The sequence below is a fragment of the Neophocaena asiaeorientalis genome, unplaced genomic scaffold (assembly GCF_003031525.2).
Source record: "Neophocaena asiaeorientalis asiaeorientalis breed wild unplaced genomic scaffold, Neophocaena_asiaeorientalis_V1.1 scaffold280, whole genome shotgun sequence".
Taxonomy (NCBI): domain Eukaryota; kingdom Metazoa; phylum Chordata; class Mammalia; order Artiodactyla; family Phocoenidae; genus Neophocaena; species Neophocaena asiaeorientalis.
The window spans coordinates 7,083,548-7,099,610 of NW_020185321.1; the positions used below are offsets into that span (position 1 = coordinate 7,083,548).

The window sequence follows — 16,063 nt, forward strand, 5'->3', positions numbered from 1 at the left end:
GTACGTGGGCCTCTCACTGTTGTGGCCTCTCCCGTTGCGGAGCACAGGCTCCGGACGCGCAGGCTCAGCGGACCGGGGCACGAACCCCCGTCCCCTGCATCGGCAGGCGGACTCTCAACCACTGCGCCACCAGGGAAGCCCACTTTGAGGAATTTTTGCCTACAGATATTCCTGAGTGTGAGACGTGATGTGTGTCCAAGGTAGTTCATTACAGTACCGTTTGGCAGAGCAGAAGCTGGGCACTGTCCTACATGTCCAGCGCTACAAGGGGACTGGATGAATCAGTGAGGCTCATCTGTACAGTGGAGCACTGTGCAGCTTTGCAGGGGGGTGGGGTCCTGATCGGAGCGCCTTCTGTGTCTGTGGTTCACCGCCAAGTATGAAAAAGGGAAGGAAAAGGAACACCTTTTACCAGTAATCCTCAGTTGGGAAAGGCATGTTGGAACCCGGGGGAAGAGTGTAGGTTTTATGAAGATTCCAATCCCAGGCAGCCCTAGAGCACGCATCACTATCAAACTAGATACCTTAGGTTTCCATAGCAGGGGCTGTGTTCTTGGCTCTATGCATGTGTGTATATTATACAGACAGCCAGCCAGCCATATCCAAGATTATGTGTATGTATGGGTATGTATGTACATATAATTTCACTACTTTATTCAGGTCTCGGCTTGAATGGCTGAGACGCTACCTCAGAGAGGCCTTCCTGAGCACCCCATCTAAAACGGTCCCTGCTTTATTTTCCTTCATAGCCCTTGTCACCTTCTGCTGTCATACGTTTGTTTGCTTCCTGCGTCATCCTCCTGAGCTGTGAGGGCAGCGATCATGGTTTCATTCCTTGCTATATCTCAGCATTTAGAGCAGTGTCTGGCCCATAGTGGTTGCTTAATAAGTACGTGCTGAATGAATGTGAACGAGCCTATAGTGAAAATTATCCCCATGGTAGATGCAGACCTGAGGCCCCCAGAGGCCTTGCCCTTCTTGCATGGAACAAGCTATGGACCCACTGCTCTTCTGACTGGGGGAAGAGGCGAGAAGTTGCCCTAGACTGCCGTAAAAGACACGGATGCAGGCCGGGGACTCTTCAGGGGGCCAGGGGGACACTGCCTGTGAAGCACTGAAAAACGTGCCTTTACTGTTCTCATTTGATGCCCACTTCCCCGACTCTTTGGGGCCCGTCTCTCCTCTCTGGCTTGCGTGATGCTTGTTCCAGGCCACGATGCCATGGAGAATAGGTAGAGGGAGAGAGAAACTTCCGACCTGATGGCCTCTCTCCTCTGGAGGACCCTTCACTTCAGCCCTATGCTTGATATTATCAGAGTCCAGTCTGGCCAAGGGATGTCGTCAGACTTATTATTTCTTCATTGTTTCAGTTATAACAGTTTTGCTGACATCTTTTAGGGCTCCCTCTGTGCCAGGCATTTTTCCAGTCCCTTGATCCCTGTTACCTCATTTAACCCTCCCAACAGGCCTGTTCAGGGGTGGAAATACCCTCCCCCCCCCCTTTACTGGTAAGCAGGCTTGGACTCAGAAAGGTCTAGTAATGAGTAAGGGGTCACCCAGCTGCTAAGAGCCAGAGCTGGGATTTGATTCTGGCTCTCGCTGACCACCATGAAGGCATTCTCACAGCCACGTGGCCTACTGCTTCCCCATCTGCTTTTGGGATTCTCCCAGTGGCCAGTGGAAGAGGGTCTGATTTCCTACAATGTGATATGGATTGTTAATCATGTTGCAAAGCCCTGCTGGCCAGCATGAGGCCTTGATGGGCTGGAGGAAGTGGGTGGAGAGCCTTCTGCTTGTTTATTTCTCATAGACATTTGCCACACAAATGACCAAACTTCTGTTTCTCTTCGAGATTGGTTTCCATGTTGGGCAGGGGAGCGGGTTAGATAGCATCCAGAGGAACCCTGTTACCACCCAATCAGATCTGTCCCTCCTCTCCTGGGAACCCTCCATGGCTCCCTTGTTACCCAGAGTAAAAGCCAAAGTCCTCACCGTCCCCAACCAGACCCCACGCGATCTGCGTCCATTACCTCCCACTCCTCTCCTCACTTGCTCTGCTCCTTACATGGCACCAGGGTATGTGCCTGCCCCAGGACCCTTGCACTGGCTCTTCCTGCTACTAGGAAGGCTCTTCTCTCATACCCACGTGGTTCACTCCCTTACATCCTTCAAACCTTTGTTCATACATTGTCTTCTCAGGGAGGTCCCTATCTCCCTTCTCTGTTTTTCTCTATAGCACTTACCTAACATGTTATATCTTTTAGTTATTTTGTTTATTGTTCAGCTTCCCTACTAGAATTATCAGCTCCAGTGTCCTGTTCACCTGAATCCCTGGTGCCTAGCACAGTGCCTGGCACCAAATAGACAGTAAACATTTCTTGAAAGAATGAATCGTTGGATCCTGTTATTATGGTGCTGGGTCGGGGGGCGGGTAGGGGATGGGAAGGGGGGTTGGTTTTGCTCATCAAGCCTCAGTGAGACTCTCCCATGTGCCAGGCTGCAGCTCTGGGTTCCAGACACCAAGGTGAATAAGCCCTGGTTCTGCAGGCAAATTTAAGCCGTGGAGGAAGGGTGCATCTGCTGAGGAGAGCCCAGATCCTGTGCCCATGGGCTGGCTGCAAGGAAGGCAGTAAGAGTCAGTTCCCAGCCTTCATAATATTTTACCTTGAGAGGCAGGCCCGTCCTCCTACAAAGGATCATAGGTAAGAAATTCCCAAATCATAGGAAAGATTACGGGCTGCCAAAATGTTTTAATTCTTTAAGCTTTTTATTAAACTGTAATATACATCCAGAAAAAGACATGGGCACATATTAAAAGTGCATGTAGCTAGAAGAACTTTAACAAACGACACACTCATGTAACCAGCTCTAAAAGCAATATTTCCAGGCCCCAGAAGTCCTTTTCCTACTCTTTCCGAGTCACTCCTACCTTCCAAGCAAAACCACTTTGAGCTTTGTGTAAATGCAGTCATACTTTATGTAGATGCTCCTTTGTGTCTGGCCTTTCTGTTCTACATTACATCTGTGAGATGTCCATGTCGTTGCGTGTAGTTAGCTTTCATGTCTACTCATTACTGTCTACAGTCACAGGGAGACCTGACTGGCAGATCTGGAGAATAGCTAGGGCAAAATGTGCAAAGGCCCTGGGGTAGAAATAAGCTTAGACGGCAAAAAAGGCCAGTGTGATGGGAGCATTTGGGTGAGGGATAAAGTAGAAGGGGACGAGCTCCTAGAGGTGTTGAAGAATTTTAAGCAGGAAGGCGATCTGATATGATCCCTGTTTTATTTGATCCCTCTGTGTGTGGAGAGTAGAAGCTAGGAAGGCAAGAGTGGACTCAGGGAGACCAGTGGGGGATGTCATGGAGTTGTCCAGGTGAAAGATGGTGCTGGCAGCTTGGCCTACAAAGAAGGAGAAAGGAAATGGGTTCAGGATCTATTTTGGAGGTAGTGGCAGCAGGACTTGCTCATAGACTTGTCACAGAGGATAAGGGAAGGAGAGACATAAAGGATTCCGTTGTGTGTCTGCATCGCACTTTGTTGGCCCTTCCCTGCTGGTGGTCACTCAGGTCATCTCTCATTCTCCCTGCTCACAGAGGCCTCTCCAGCCAGCACTCATATGCACACATCCTTGATGAGCTGAGTGTCGAAGGATCAAGGGCAAGTGCATTCCAGGTAGTGGGAACCATTAGAACTAAGGCTGGGGCCTCCCCCACACCTGGCTCAGCTCATGCCAGAATGTAGGCTGCAGAACGGTAGCACACGGCCTCAATCCACCACCTGAATCGTGTGGACCCGCTGCTGATTTTGAGACGTTTTTTCATGCTCTCCCATCCCACACCTTCCCCGAGTTGCTTTCTCCTCTGGCCACGTCCAGTCCCCTCCCCGCTGCAGGTTAGTCCAGAGCTCCAGCCAGCGTTGCCGCAGCAGGTGTGTTCAGTTGGCGTTGCTGCCATGCTCGGGGGCCCTGCCTCTCTGCACTGGCTCAGCTTTGTCGTCCTGTTGCATGAGCCACAGTGGGGCTTAAAAACAGTGGCCGGTGAGGCCTTTGGTTCTGGGCCGGCCCTGGAGGCTGCCGGGCCTGTAGGAAGTGAACAAGAAGACCTCTTGTTTGTCTGAGCTGGATTCTCGCGTGTTCTTCATCCCCCCGTTCCCTCCTGTTTCTCATCTCTGGCCTTGTTCTTGAGAATACAGGGCCTACAGGCAGCAGCTGCTCCTGCCGGCCTCCCTTGCCCTTTCTCAGAGGCTTTGGGCGTTTGGGGGCTCTAGGCCCACTCAGCTCACGAGGCAGCTCAGCCAGCAGGAGTTTAAAACAGCGTGACCTGCAAGCACATGAGGAGAGAGCGCCCTGCTTCTGTTTTTGCCATTGGTTCCCTTGGGTCACTGAAGACCGGCTCCCACCCTGGCTTGGGTTTCTCTCTTGTGCTGTTGGGAGGTGCCAGCCAGGCTGACTTGTCAAAATTAATATCTCTGGCAGTTTGCTTTCTGCCTGCCCAAGGGTTGTAGAATTGGACGCATTGTGGCTATCGTGAGCAGGTGAAATTTGACGTTTGAGCTTGCAGTAGGTCAAACAAACAGGGGGTGGGGGGACAACCTTGAAGGAGAAAATATAGGGCATTAATGAGCTCAACTGAGTATTCTCCCAAGTTGCCGGAGGACATGTGACTCATCGCAACCTTTTTAGAAGACAGCCTAAAAAAGAAATCTTGTTTATTTTTGAATGAGCAGTCCATGCACGTGGTAAAGCAGTCAGATGACACAAAAAACCATGTACAGTGAAAATTAAGTCTCGCTCCCCTGTCCACTGTCACCCAGTTACCCTCCCGTGAGGACACCCATTTCGTCTGTATTCTTCCAGAGATACTCAATACCGAAACAAGCACATATTATACATACGGTTCTATCCTTTGATCTTGGAAGCCATTCTCTAACGTGACTATGTAATACTCCATAAGTAGCCTTTGATGCAGAACCACCACGCCTGAGAACCTACCCTACAGAAAAAAATGGCCCCAGTACAAAAGGTTATTTACCACAGCATTCTTTGCAGTGGCCAAACAAAAAACAAAGTGAAACCCTGGAAGTAAAATGAATGCCCATTTTTCAGGGAATGATTGGTAACATATGGCACCTCCACACTATGGAATATCAGCTGCGGAAGAGAGTGGGTAAGAGCACTACCAGTTGATTTGGAGGCGTTTCTGTGATGCAGCCGAGGGAAAGCAAGATTCCAAGAAGTCAACGTGATGTGATCCTGATTATGTAAAATGCAGTGGCAAAAGTCTGTCAGTTGTGCTGGAGTGGTGGGTATAGTACTCATGCTCTTCTGCATCACACGGCCCAGCACTCTGTCTGGGAGACTTTGCAGTGTCCTCAGTTGTGGTCAAAACAAACTTCACATGTTGGACAACACTAGAGGCCCCCTTGGGAGGGTATCTGGCCCACAGGTGGAGAGCCCATGACGTCGGTGTTGGGAAAGGCTCCCCTGGACCTCTGTCAGCCTAGGAGGGGCTAATGTGGTGCGTAGTGAGAAGTCGCTTCTAACTGACTGTGACAGGCTATTTTGACCTACTTCCCAGGCATTTGGTAGAATGAAATAAGGACAGAGTTTGGTCAGCTGTGTGAAGCATGCAGCGCCACCAGGTCTGCCCCTTGTGAGAATAAGGCAGGGGAGTTATAGAAACGCTGAAGTCGAGGCATCAGATCAGGTCCCGATGAAGCTGCACAGGGCAGGCGGCACCCGCAGCCCACCACACAGAGCCACCCAGTGGGGTGCTTCTCACATCCCGCTCCTAAAACGGACGAGCCCTATTGCTGGGGAGAGTGGATCTGGAAGGAAGGTGTTGGGTGGACACACACCCACAGGACCACTGCGTCTCGCCACTCCTGGGGCTCTGTTTGTGCTGCGGTCTGTCATCGTGGTGGCCCTGGAGTTGTTCTCTGTGAAGCTCGGCTTCCCTTCCCCTTTCCTGCTCCTAGACCCTGGATAAGGATGCATTCCTCCAGGGTTCTGGCGTTCCCCTCAGTATGGATGTGGCTGTCAGTGGGGTAGGGGCTCGTGACCCCTTTGAGTTATAACTTGTCTCCTGCTGGGCTTCACTTGCAGTAGCTGTTCTCAGACTGAGGCTTCTCCACGTTTATTCACAGTGCTTTCTCCCCACTCTTGACCATGTTCCTTACCCTTTCACTACCACCGAAAAGAAAGAACACTTCCTATCTCTGGAGCAGCATCTCTTCCTCTGTTTCCTCTCCTACTGGTCGTTCATCAGAAGTGAGAGCTCAGTTCTCACTGGCTAATCTATTCCTCTGCCCCCCTCAGAGAAGGAAGGACCTGGTTGTTAGTGACTCCAAGGCTTTATCTTGCCTGTGTGTGTGTGTGTGTATGTGTGTGTGTATATGTATGAATATTCTCAGGTTTCTGGTTTGGGGAGTTGATGGTGTCTAGTGGACCACTATCTACCCGTGGATGGGAGAGAAACAGGTACAATTAAGGATAATACATGGAGAGAGAGAGAGAATATATGTGTGTGTGTGTGTGTGTGTGTGTGTGTGTATACACACACACACACATGGAGAGAGAGAACTCATATCTTTCTTGAGAATACAAAAATATGCCCTACAGAAAATTAGGCAGTGACTGGTCATTTATTGAAATTCATTTAACAGGCATTTGCTGATCTGCTCTTATTGTGCTGTGTACAGTTTGAATCTGGCAGAAAACCACTTTGGGAAAACTCATAAGACAGCGTGAAGATCACTCTCGAATCTCCCTTTTCTTCCTCACCCACGACGGCCAATCCATCAGCGAGGCTTGTTTGTCCTTGACCTGAAACAGATCTTCACCATCCTCCTCCTTTCCATTCTGTTGCCCTCCCCGCTCCCAGCCACCACCATCTCTCCTTGGGTGTCACAGCAGCCACTTCACTGATCTCCCTGCTTCTTTTCAAGCCCAACAGTCTCTGTGCAACAGCCAGAAGGGTCTTTCAAAAATGTCAGTCAGAACACATCATTCTCCTCCTCCCCGTCATACTTAGAATAAAGAGCATATGGCCAACTGTGGCTCACACAGCCCGCGAGCTTCTGCCACATCTCCTAGCACCCCTCCCTCCCTCTCCACAGCAATCTAGGCAAGAGGGCCTCCTATGAGTTTCTTTAACAGATTTCCTCCATCCTCCTCCATCTCCTGGAATATTCTGTTGTTTTGTTTTTTTTTTAACTTTCATTTGAGACATTATTACCAATCCAGTAATTCGGTCTGGGTAGCCCTTTGAGTGTCTTTTAATTGCGAAATAATTCACATACCATAAAATCCACCCTTTTAAAGTCTACATTTCAGTGGTTTTTAGTGTTTTCATAAGATTGTGCCGCCATCACCAGTATCTAATTCCGGTACCTTTTCATCAACCCAGAAAGACACCGTGTACCCACTAGCAGTTACTCTCCTCCTGTGTCCCCCTCCTCCAGCCCCTGGCAACCACTACTCTACTTTCTGTCTCTCTGGATTTGCCTATCCTAGACATTGAATATAAATGGAATCCTATAATATGTGGTCTTTTGTGACTGGCCTCTTTCACTCAGCATGATGTTTTCAGTGTTCATCCATGTTGCACACAAATCAGTACTTCATTCTCTTTATAGTTGAATAATATTCCACTGTATGGATGTGCTGTGTGTTGTTTATCCATTCTTCATCTGATGGACATTCTGGGATATTCTTACTTCCGTTCTCCACATGGCTTCCTTCTCCTTTCTCTTCGGTTCTGTGTTGAAACTCACTCTGGTTTCCTACATAGTATTTCTTACCGTTGGTACTAATGAATATATTTGTTTCCCTGTTTGTTTATCTTCTGTCCCCTGTTCTGGACCGTGCATTTTGTAAGGGCGTGGACTCTATCTGCTTTTGTTCACTGTGTCTACCACCCTGCCTTGCACAGTGCCCAGCGCAGGGTACTGCTTAATAGTTGCTGGATGAATGACTCAGTGTATCTCATCTTGTTCTCATTTTACCTCCTCCTAAGGCAAAATGATTGTAACCCTGTTCTGTGGGAAATTCTATATCTAGCTTTCTACTTGCTGTATCTAGCTCTCTACTTTAAATAGTGGCAGGTTGCTGGAAGGATTTCTGCGGTGTAAAACACTGCTCCGTTGGTCGTCTGCTGTGTAAGTCCACGGTATCATTTGAAAGTGCATGTGGCTGCCAGTAGGAGAGATCAGAAGTAACAATGGTGTAAACTCAATGGAAGGTGGTTTCTCTTGTGAGTAAAATGTCCTGAGATCTGCAGTCTGGGGCTGGCAGCTCCACAGTCCTCAGGTAAAGCAAGATCCTTCTGTCTTTCTGCTTAACCATTGTTAGCACGAAGCTTTCATCCTTAAGGTGGCTTCATGGTCCACTGTGACTGCCAGAGTCCAGCCAGTGAGTCTGTAGTCCAGGTGGGAATCGGAGTAGGGAATGGGCACAAAAGTGTAGTCCAGCTCTTTGTTCTTGGTGAAGAATTTTCCTTGAAGTCCCACAACAATGTCTGCCTACCTCTTGTTGACCATCCCTAGCTGCAGGGGAGTTTGGGAGATGTAGTCTTAGCTAAGCATCCCGAGAAGAAGGGGGAGAATGGCTACTGGCTGGGCAGCTAGCACCAGCAGGTCTGTTTCCTGCCCCTGGTACCCTGGGCCATGGCAGCCAGCTTCTGCCCATTGGCTTGGGCCTTCAAGCCTCCTCCTTCCCCAAGTGGCCAGAATCAGAGCAGTGACTTTTCCTGTCAGGCTGACCAGAGGGTGAGATTTTGAAGCCCCTCAAGGGCCTTCAGTCGAAAAAACTGACCATGTCACCAGCAATAAGAATGATGGTAGCTCACCTTTGTTGAACCCTTACTACATGCTAAATCCTGCTCTAAACATTTTTCATGGAGTCATTTACTTCATCCTCATCTCCATTTTACAGATGAGGAAACTGAGGCACAGAGAGGTTAAGTAACCCTAGACATTCTCGCTGTTAATAATGTTGTTTTTGTTCATTCTTCCCTTTCAATATATATGATGAATAAGAGGATTAAAGATAAAGCCTGACCTCTTTTGGTAGATTGACCAGCGTTCTGTGATGAGCTGAGGTCTAGAGAGTGCTTTGTGGAAAAGCACTCGGCAGTTGAAGCCACACTGACAGACTGGTTTTATAGGAGTGCAGGAAGGGGCTTAACTCTTGGCACATCCAGCAAATGCCTGGTGACAGGAGGAAAAAGGATCCACAAGCTATGCAGGATTTCCCCGGCCCCTGAGCCTGCGGCTAGCAGACCACAAAGCAGTTGTGCCAGTGTGCTGGGCTTGGCCTTTAAAATCATGGTCTACCTGACTGCTCTTAGAGGTCTGTGGGGTGAAAGAAGGCTGTCTCCATTTCAGTCCTCTGAGAATTCAGGCACCAAGTCATCTTTCTGGATGCCTCTGATCAGCCATGCTTGGTGGAAATTTTTGATTCCCAAAGTTAGCCTCTGAGTTGAGTCTTTTCGAGACACCTTCGGGTCCCTCTTAGTGGCTGTTTGCAGACTCTCTGGGGTGATGGCACAGCACGTGGCTGCTGGAGTCTGGATGTAGCAGGTGTTTCGGTTAGGAGTGCGTTTGGCTGCAAGTATCAGACTACACAGGTGGCATTGTCACTTTAACACATTGGAGGTTGTTTGTGTCTTATAACATCTGGAGGGAGATAATGTGGCTCAGTGGCTTGGCAGAGTGAATGCCAGCGCTGCTCTGACTCTCTTGCCCCCTCATGGCCACAAGATGGCTGCTGTACCCACCTTCCCCAGTGGGCCGGGGGACCCTGAGAATTCAGCCCTTCTATTCTGAGTAGTGTTCTGGGGACAAGAGGGATCCTCTCAAATCCTGGTGTCATGTCCACATTCCAAGCTGGAAATAGGCAGACTGGCAAAGAGGCAAGGACTGTGTGGATGAGTCTGACCCTCTATGTGAAGAGAACAAACACTTTCCCAGATTCCCTGAATGAGAGACCTTTGCTTACCCCAATGTGAAGATATGCTTCTGCATTGTCTAGATACACTCGTATTTTCCTTTTGCATTTAGGTCTTGGATCCATCTGAAAACAATGTCTGAATGTAGAATGAGATGGGGCTCAAGGCTGAGCCTTTCCTCTTAACTCTATGTTTGGGAAGTGGCATTGTTGGTAGTTCTGGAGCCAGACGCACTGAGTTCGAATCCTTCCTGGCTGTGCCACCTACCTGGCTGTGGGATCTTGGGTAGGCTGCCCCACTCTGCAGCCGTTTTCTGGTCTGTTAAAAGTGGGGAGTGCCGGTAGACCCGACTACACAGGGTTCTTATGATGGTTAAATGAGTTGATAGTTAACTTGACAACAGTGCCTGGCATGTAGCAAAATCAAAGCAAAAACCTCATGCTTCAAGCCAGAATGAGAATTTGCAAGGCCACGTGGGTCTGGGAACTTGGCAGGGAATCCCAGACCCCAGTCAGCTGGGAAGGCGAAGCACGTCACTGAGGTCACCATCTCTTTCTCTTTACAAGAAATTGTCAAACTGTTATGAAGATGTCTGTTCCAGTGTACACTCCCACCTGCAGTGACTTCTCCTTATTCCATAACTTCAGTACGTTTGGCGGTGTCAGACTGATGTTTTGGCCAATCTGCTGTGCACGAGATGGTCATGCATTGATGCTTTTCCTGAGCAGTTTCTCTGCAGGGGTCTGTCGTGTGCCACTGTACCGCAGAGTTACTTGGGCTGGGCTGGAGGCAGGGCAGCCATTAGACCCTCTGGCACAGTGAAGTCCTCAGAGCCCCGTGTTCAGAGCCCATTACCATGATGCTTCCCTTGTGGGAGGGGAGGGGCTGGGGAGAGGACAGAAGATGAGGATGTAAGACCCTCGTAGTCAGCAGTACAGCCTTAGTCACATTTGTGGACTGAATCAATCAGTGAAAGAACCAGTGCTGAATCGTTAGTGTATGTTATTAATAGAATATAGGTCATAAGAGAAAACATGATTAATTACAAGATGATCCCAGCAGCTGTCATACAGGATAGTGATTGAGGGCTTAGATTTTCCCAAGGCAAAGTCCTCTCTTCGCAAAGCAACGTTTCTTTGTTGGCAGGTGGGTAGAGGCAGTTAAATGAATGGAGATTTTCCTAAGTCACTATTTCAAAGACAGGATGGGGATGGGTATAATGGGAATCTTCTCTAAATGAAGGACGACTGAACCACTTTATTAGTAGGGGAGTAGGTCCCCGATGCCGCAGTGTGAATCTCTGGTAAAGTCTAAAAAGGAGAATGCAACTTGTAGCAGAAGGCCCCTGTGGGCTTGCTTCTCCTTCAGCTCAAATCTGAATGCCTAGATCAGCCACTTAGACACCTGGCCGCCCCCATCACCGCTTGGTCAGGCGGGGTGCATGTGGCTAGGTCCTCTTAGAGGTTGGGTGCCCAGGGTGTGTGTCCTGTTCCGAGACAGAAAGCAGAAGAGAAAGCTGCCGTCTCTGGGCGCAGGGAGAGAAAAGAGCTAGTAGCCCTGGTCCCAGTCTGGGGCTATTAATTCTGTGCACTGGAAAAGCGGGTGCCAGCAACAGTCACAGGCTCTGACCAGTCAGATTAGCCACCCCTTCTTCCTTCCTTGGTCTTCGTGGTGAGGTGCGAATGGATGGTCTTTTCCATGTGAGTTGAGATGAAATACGAGGGAAGAAGTGCAGGAACAGGAAGGCCCAGGTGCACGGGCTGAGTCTGCCTTGGGGTCAGGAGAGCAGTGCCCTGGCTGGCCGGCCCTGCAGAAGCACCGCGCCCGGAGCCATGGCATGCAATAATGCCGGCTTCACAGGATTTCAGCGAGGCTGGAAACCAAGGTCATTAACATGTAAATACTTTGAAATGTGATATAAGCGATTGGTTTTCAGGATGTTGTTTGTGGAGTAATGGAACTTTTGTCAGACACTTCCCTGAAAGCCCATTTTTAAAAACAGAAAAAAGTGGAGCTGCTGTAGGTGAATGGGGGTGCAGAGGCCTGGAGCCTCGCCGGCTACCCCCCTTACCCTCTGCTGTCTCCCCAAGGACCATACTCAGGGGAGTTCAAGGTGAAACCTCCTGGGACTCTAGGGAGGCCTGGCTCTGCCTCCAGCTGGCCCTGGGCCCCAAGCAAGTCATCTCAGCATTCTGAACCTCAGTTTTCTTATCTGTCAAGTGGGCAGATCAGACCAGATTGAAGAGTTCCTCACCCAGTTCCTATGAACAGAGGCTTCAGAGATCTTTGACATCCTTGAAATTGTATGTGTGTGTGTGTGTGTGTGTGTCCCCAACTCCAACTGTCTTAAACTGCAAAGGGAAGTTAATGGCTCTGGGATCTGAAATCTCAGAGCTAGCCTGACTGGAGTCTGCACTCAGGTATTCTTGTCAGGAATACACCCTTCACCACTGCTGGATTCTGCTTCTTTCACCTTTGACTTTATTCTTAGGTGTCCATCCCCTCCCTCAGGTGGCAAAGAAGCCTTCAATAGCCCCTGCCTTACACCTGTTTCTTTCCCCCAGTCATCAAGCAAAATTTCCAGGGCCAACTCTGATTGGCCTTGCTTGGATCATTTGTCTCTCCCAGAGCCAATCACTGTGGCTGAGGGGAGGAACCATCAGGCTACGAGTCAGGCCCGGACCCGCTCTCACTCCCAGGTTCTCTCATCTTGGCTTCTACTTCTTGGTATACACCCTGGGAAGCGAGATGTGCAGCCCTGTGACTGTGACTTATGTGACAGATGAGCGAGGGCTGTTGCTCTGGTAGGTGCTGGAGTTGCTGAAGCAATTCCAAGGGCATCTTCCCTTCCCAGGTGGTATAAGAGGGGCTCTGGGATGTCCGGGGTCCTGGCTGAATTCCTGGCGCTGTAGCCTGCCTTTGCTGCCATTTCTACAACCCTTCAGCATCTGCTGCGGCCCCTCCTGTGTATCAGGGACCTCAAACTGATGGACATCACAGCTTCCTCCACTTGACAGGGATTAGATTCTCAGCTCAGAGGGACGTGGCAGCGCTGCACGTCACTGTTAATGTGCCTTTAAAGAGCCATGAACATCACTCTAGAGAAAGAAAGGGGGGGAAATGAGTGGCAGAAAAGCAATTTCTGATGCAATTTAAAAGGCAGTGATTACAATTTTACAGGAGCTTTATTGCAGGGGCTTCCTGATCATCCCAGGAATTTTTTTAATGGGAAGCCTGGTGATAAAGGAAAATGTTCTGGGTGCTTCTGGTTCCCTCCTGGCCTGCCAAGCATCTTGAAAATCAAAATTGTTAGTGTTTCATAGACCAGCTTTAGGGATTGCAACTACCCAAGATGCTGTTTCTGATCTTTCAAAGAGTGTGTGTTTTTCTGTATTTGCTGATTCTATGTATAGTAACTGTTTCTAATTTTATTTTATGCTTTCCTAAGTGGCTTGGTAGTAAGCTCTGGGAATTGTCAAGAACCGTACTCACTTCTTCCCTCCTATGTTAGTTGAGAGTCACTCGGTTGCGTGAACAAACAGAAATTCAGGTCAGCCTGCATAAGTATAAAAGGAAATGTTTGAACTCACAGCCTAGAACATTCTATGTGTAATGGCTTCAGGGCTGCCAGGACCCTGTTTTCTTCCATCTCTTGGCTGCAGTCCTTTGTTGGTTTTATGGTCAGATAGGCTCTGAGGCAGCTCCACATATATATGCAACCAATTTAGCAGCCCCAGAGATTTCCCCGTAATCCCAGCACATGTCCTGAGACTGTTTAGTGGACCTAATCAGCCTGGCTTTGGTTCCAGGGCCACCCTGAGCCATGTCTGAGGCCGGGGGCGGGGAAGAGGAGATGCGGTGGCTTTATTGGCCAGGCCTGGGTTTTGTGACACCACTCCCTTCCCTACCAACCCATGGATTGGGTCATTCCCACAGGAATTCCATGGGCTGAGTGAGAAAGATGAGGTTTCGGAGGGCCAACCTGGAAAGGGAAATGGATGCAGGATGAACCAAAACCACCAATGCTCAGGACCCCTTCCCATACGAAACTCACGAGGATCTGAATCTGCCACACACCCCCTAGTTGTTATGTTCCCTGGATACATGCTCCACCTTTACCCTGTCTCGGGGCTAGCATAGGGGTTCTTAATCTCAGGTCCATGGACCCTTGAAGGGTCCTTGGATGGCATTTAGAGGATTGTGAAGCTGACTGGGAAAAAAATTACATCTTTATTTTCTCTACCATCTAAGTAAAATTTAGCATTTCCATTCCTTCTGAACAAGGACCAAAAACCACGTTGTATCAGCAACGCCTGTGACTTTGTCGCTGCTAGAGATCAAAACGTTTTCCGTGGGCTGCCCTGGTGGCGTAGTGGTTGAGAGTCCGCCTGCTGATGCAGGGGACACGGGTTTGTGCCCTGGTCCAGAAAGATCCCACATGCCGCAGAGCGGCTGGACCCGTGAGTCATGGCCGCTGGGCCTGCGCGTCTGGAGCCTGTGCTCCACAATGGAAGAAGCCACGACAGTGAGAGGCCCGTGTACCGCAAAAAAAAAAACAACAACAACAACAAAACAACGTTTTCCATGTCACATTACAGTTGTTGCAGATATTACAAGGTACTGTTTACACTCATCTCTTTCTAAATTACTATAGTTATTGGACCCACCACTAAGATCTCATAATTTAAAGCATTCGCAAAGAAGCACAAATATTACTGTATCTCAGGTTAGGTTTTGTTTTACAGATATTTTCTTTTGTTTTTTGTTTTTTTTTTTGCAGTACGCAGGCCTCTCACTGTTGTGGCCTCTCCTGTTGCGGAGCACAGGCTCCGGACGCGCAGGCTCAGCAGCCACGGCTCACGGGCCCAGCCGCCCTGCGGCACGTGGGATTTTCCTGGACCGGGGCACGAACCCGTGTCCCCTGCATCGGCAGGCGGACTCTCAACCACTGCGCCACCAGGGAAGCCCTGTTTTACAGATATTTTGATATCTGAATATAATCGATTTCCCTTGTAATCTTGTGTATTGTATTTTGTACATTTGAACACATGATTCTGAGAAGGAGCCCAAACCCTTCTTCACTAGGCTGTCAACAGGGGTCCCTGGCCTGAGAAAGGTAAAGAACTAAGAACCCCTTTTGGCTTCTCCAGAACCCCTAAGGGCAAGATTATTGAAGCTATCCTGATTCCTGGACTCTGGAAAGTAGGCCAGCTGCTTGCTAGGTTTCCTTCCTCTGAGGCCCCCTGGAGAAGCTGGCTGGCATTTGAGGTCGGCCTTGGCATGTGGACGGCATGTGGACATGGCAGCATTGGGGAAGGATGGGAAGAGGCCTTGCCAGCCTGCAGTTAGCCCTGTCTTCACTGACCGCCATGATCACGTGGCCTGGCCAGGTGGTCGGGAGCAGGCACTGGAGGCAGGCTGCCTGGGTTCATCCCACCCGCAGTGTACTTTTGACTGGCTGGGCAGCCTCTAGGGTTACTGGGGCAGCGAAATGAGTCGGCAGCTAGGATGGAGCCTGGCCCATAGGGAGTGAGAGTCATTGTTTAGCGTATAGGAAGGTTCTAGGTTGTCCTCTCAGATCTCATCTCCCTGGCTTAGTAAGTGCCTGGCCTAAACCAAAATGTGATGGTGAGCAATGCAGACAGTGGCTTCTTGGCCTGGAGACATTCATTCATCCATGAAATACCCACTCAAATATGCACAACCATACTAAATATTCAAAAACATAAATTAATAATACAGAGTTACTGGGGCTTCCCCGGTGGCGCAGTGGTTGAGAGTCCGCCTGCCAATGCAGGGGACGCGGGTTCATGCCCCGGTCCGGGAAGATCCCACATGCCGTGGAGCGGCTGGGCCCATGAGCCATGGCCACTGGGCCTGCGCGTCCGGAGCCTGTGCTCCGCAACGGGAGAGGTCACAACAGCGAGAGGCCCGCGTACCGCAAAAACAAAATTAAAAATAATAATAATACAAAGTTACAAGCCAGTGCTTTTTCTCTGCCACTCCTCTGCGCACAGTTGTCTGAAAGCAATGTCTTTATAATGGGCTTCCATCTGCCCCGTCACCTCCCTGCCCTCATGTCTCTCTCTCTCTCTCTCTCTCTCTCTCTCTCTCCC

General features: G+C 49.5%; 1 protein-coding gene across 6 annotated transcripts in view; it reads left to right on the forward strand.

Annotated features, from left to right (window-relative positions):
• SIPA1L3 (signal induced proliferation associated 1 like 3) overlaps positions 1–16,063 on the forward strand; it is a 234,371-nt gene that overhangs the window by 76,860 nt on the left and 141,448 nt on the right. The gene's annotated exons all lie outside the window — the stretch shown is intronic.